The following is a 4972-nucleotide window of genomic DNA, read 5'->3' as shown; positions in this document are numbered from 1 at the left end:
TTCCACTTTCTTGGATTGCAGAAGTTTCGTCAAACAACTTTCCGTAACAGAATTCAATAAAATTCATCTTGTACCTAGGGTCCAAAACACATGCTATGGCCAACACCATACTATATTGGGACCAATACTTGTTGAATTTATTGAACATCTTTGTAGCCATCTCCTTAATATAATCATCATCACTTTGCAAAGCATTGTGTAATGTCAAGTGTGCTTTAAATACCAAGGGAAAATACAGATTAGCCGTTGCATACTTAGTGCCAGAGAATATACAAGTAATTTCATAAAAAACCTGAAGAAACTTGTTGATCTTTTCAATCCTTTCCCATTCTTCTATAGATGGACAATGCTTATAGTTAGAATCAGTTAATCTAAGATGCGCAAAAGCACGTTTATAATACAAAGCACTGTTAAGCATGATAAATGTTGAATTCCACCTAGTAGGAACATCTTGCCTCAAACCCTTCTTAGACAAAATTGAACTTTGAGTGACACATTCAAAAAAATTTTCTTTCCTACCTTGTGAACCCCTCACATATTTAATACTTTCCCTCACTTTTAGAATTGAAGTGTCAACCTCTTTTAAACCATCTTGAACAATCAAATTTAGAACATGAGCACAACAACGCAGATGGAAAAATTTTCCAGCACACAAAAGTCCATCATTAAGCCTTAATTGACTACTCAAGAACTCAACACATGAATCATTTGCAGATACATTGTCCAATGTCATTGAAAATATCTTCTTTTCTAAGCCCCATTCTATCAAAAAAGTGTGTATTTTTTCAGCCAAGGAAATTCCATTATGAGGAGGAGGCATATGACTAAAATTCAAAACTCTTTTCTGGATTTGCCAACCACGATCCACAAAATGTGCCGTTAAACAAATAAAACCATCCGTGTTTATAGAAGTCCACAGGTCAGAAGTTAAACTTACCCTACTTGAGTTTCCCCTCAACAAAGCATGCAATCTTTCTTTCTCTTTCTTATACATTTTCATACAGTCAGCCCTCACAGTGTTCCTAGTGATTAGATTTAAATCTCCTCGCAAGAACAAAAGTAAATTCTTAATTCCTGGCAGTTCAGCAAACTGAAATGGAAAGTCATGCATAATAATTGCTTGAACCAACAACTCTCTGAATCTATCATAATCAAATCTAGGACAAACAGATATAGAGTTACTAGAAGTAGAAAGCATGCACTGTCCAATATCTCTGCTATCCCTTTTAACACACTTATCTATATGCCTTCTCATGTTACCAGTTCCATAGCTAGGGTCTGATATATATGTCGTTCCACAATGTTTGCACTTGCAGTGGTCTTTCTCACCATCTGTGGTTGCTGGAATATGATCAAAATGGTTCCATACTTGTGATGTGAACTTCTTCCTTTTCTTTGCTGGACCTGCAACATCTAAATCATCAAGACCGTCAAGTCCCTCATCTAATAGAGTGTTAAGCTCAGACTCACCAACATCCAGCTCTTCCTCTCCCTCTTCCATTTTGTTAAAACTAGTTCTGCAAAAAAAAAAAAAAAAAAACATGCATACTAAAGCATGAACTAGCATGAAACATGCTATATGATTAATTGGAAAATCCCAGTTTATCATGGATGAAACACAGCAAATCAACACTACGAAAAAGACATACATACACAATTGAGTGAAACTGGTGAAGGATCTAACTAAAGCATAATATTAAACGACCTCAAATAACCAGTATAAGAAATAAAATTAATGGATGAGGAGGAACATACTGTAGGTAGAGGTATCAATCTGTTCAGGAAGTTGCTTTATATCCGCCTCAAACCTGGACTAAACCTGGAATACACAACAAACAAAATTAGTAATGCCAATTCACCCAGCATTGTTATTATGAATACCAATGGCAGCAAGAGAAAATTCCAACATGGTTCAATACACAATTGCCAAAGACAGAAGCACAACAGATGTAAGACAAAATGGTTCAATTCAATTAAATGGTTAAAGCATGAATACAATTGCAGTGAAACAAAAATTGCAGTTTCAACAAGGCAAATATAAGGTATGAGGATAAGCAAATATCAAGAAACTAGTTCAGTTTACATCAAGAAACTACAACGAGAGATATCAAAAAATAAAAAGACTTCATTTGATGTCAGTATTCCCATTGACATTCAACAAATCGTTGGGAGACTGGGAACTCAAAAAAAATGGTCTTAGAAGGGCTACCCACTACAATGCTAGCGACAGGAGTCAAAATTCTCAAGCATTATCAACTATACCCATCATGAAATCAAAATTCTACCTAATCTGACAAAAACACAAATTGAAGCCTAAGAAATCCTAACCTCCAACGAAAAAAAATCTGCAATAAAAGTTAATGGAGAAAAGGAAGCAAGATTACCTTGTCTTTGCCCATGGTAAATACAACCTTCATCAAGAATTAAAATTAAAAAAACTTATTTAATTGAAAAAGGTCCAGTAGCGTAAAGAGGAAAAAGAAAAGATAATTTATTTGTTTTGGAAAAAGTAGTGAGAAATGGTAAGGTTGCATTTGCATACGCTACACCCTCGCGTCCACATCCTCATACGCTACACCCTCCTCACTCAAACCCCCCAAACAATTTAAAAAATTAACCCCCAATGGTGAAGTGGTGACCGACCGCTTGTTTCAATTCAATTAAATGATTCAGTTTCAAAACAATTTTTATACAGAAACTCCAAAAAGGTACCCATCATTGCACACCCATCAAGTTACATACATTGTTGAGAACATCAACATCAGTTAAAAGAGAAGAATAAGTTACAAACTAAGAGAAGAATAACCTTTAACAAGAGTCAAGAGAGAGGGCGAGATAGGAGGACTGTGAGGGGGAGTGGAACGATCTCCGTTGTGAGGGGGAGAGAAAGAGAGGAACGACTATGCTGAAGGGGAGAGGTAGAGAGAAACGGCGAAGCTGTGATTTACGAATGGGATGACTAAAAACCTAACCGGCTAACCCTAAAGTATATCAACGTAAATTTACTAAAGTCAACCTTATCCGGGTTGACACGTGAACCCGCGGGTCAACACGTGACCCGGCACGAAAAAAATGTGTCACTTTTTTGAGACCATGACACGGCCCGCCTGGACCCGCGGGTTGACCCGACACGCGATTTAGCGGGTCGTGTCACGGGTCAACCCGCGGGTCAATACCTGTATTGCCACCCCTACCCGTCAAGATGAAACAACACATGCATATTAAAAGCCATTACATGTAAAGTTCAATCAACATAACAAATATCCAAAAGCATGTACACAACATGCATAAACCATACCCCATGGGACATGGTGGAACCACAACATGGCTAAACCGAGGACACGAAAGCTTACCTTGCAAGCTAACTCCAAAAGCCAAGAGTCCACAGCTCAAAGTCCAAACACAGCAGATTCACAATCTGTAACAATACATCAACAACATGCACCACAAACATACAATATTAAGACAACGTCTTTTCATTACATTTTCAAGTCTTAAAGCTTCTAACAAAGCCACAAGCCCTTAATCCCATGATTCTGGCTTAGTCCATTAAAAACAGAAGTTTAACTTCATCAATCTAGGGTCTACAAACCCCCAATAGCCTACTGTATGCACAGCACAGCTACTGTTCTGCGAAATCCCAGAATATCCGAATATTCCTCGGGACCATATCCGGATATGCAATATCCGGATATCTCACTGGACATATCCGGATATGCAATATCCGGATATCCAGAATCCCATATCCGGATATCTAGTATCCAGATATCCTAAAACCCCATATCCGAATACATATATCCGGATATCATATCTGGATATCCCATATCCGGATATTCCACGGGCCGATATCCGGATATTTCACGACAGAATGCAGTTTCTGCATTTTCGTGAAGATATCCTTCCAAGGTTGGGTTTTTACCGATTTTAAACACCTAAACATGCATTTCTAGGTGTGTTCAACATTACCCCACAACAAGTTATCATCTTTTGACCTTAACATGCATCAAGCTTTCATTTTTAAGCATTAAACTCAAGATCAAAGGTTGGTATACATACCAAAGGCTTAAAACAGAGAAGGAGATGCTCTTGGAGCTCAACACAGCCCCTCAAGTCTGACTCAAGAAAGATGCACGAAAATGACTTCACAAGGGTTGGTTCTTCTCACCAAAGGTCACCACTTGGACCTCCAAAATGCCATAACTATGGCTTTCAGCAACCACACCACCCAAAACCAGCACTCTCACCCACACACAGAGGATGGAAACTCAGAATACACCCTCACACTTCCTCACCATGCATGTTCTTAAGTGTATACAAGCTCAAAGAGGGAAGAAATCAAGTAAAGGTGACAACTTGAGTTCAAAAATGGTGAAAGGAGGCAATGGAACAGTAAACCACCCTCAGCCCACCAAGTGCCTCACGTAGGAATTCTGGTATGCCTAGGGTTATGTGCTAAAATGCATATATATAGCCACTTAGCCATAAAATACACAATATTAACTTTAATTGCTACGCTTAGCAATTTAATCCCAAACTTTGGATTATGAAACTACATAATTTCTAAGATTTATTATATTTTTCTTATAATTTTCTGAGCACTTTTCCGGTACACGCTTTTCCAAGCCAGTACCGGTTTCCAGCACCAGTTCTCATTATCTGGACTTGAAACTCGTTTTACAAGTCCTACATATTATTCTAGTAATTATCATTCACTTACATTAATTTTCTGGATACTCTTTCAGCACGCATTTATACCGACTAGCAGAACCGGTATCTGCATTTTTCTTCCGAAAAGCGACTTTCAGCATTCTTAATCACTTATTACGATTATTAAGCCTCGTAAATAATTATTAGGCTCAATTATGGAATCATTTCCTATTTTCTCGTAATTTATTAATAAATACCTTATTTTCTCGTAATACCTTAACATACCTGGTCGAAACTCGGGGTACTGCCGGAGAAGCTCGTCCTC

This window comes from Gastrolobium bilobum, unplaced genomic scaffold, assembly GCF_033153095.1.
Source record: "Gastrolobium bilobum isolate Gb01-03AN ecotype WA unplaced genomic scaffold, APGP_CSIRO_Gbil_v1 utg356, whole genome shotgun sequence".
Lineage (NCBI taxonomy): Eukaryota > Viridiplantae > Streptophyta > Magnoliopsida > Fabales > Fabaceae > Gastrolobium > Gastrolobium bilobum.
This window is presented reverse-complemented; position numbering follows the sequence as displayed.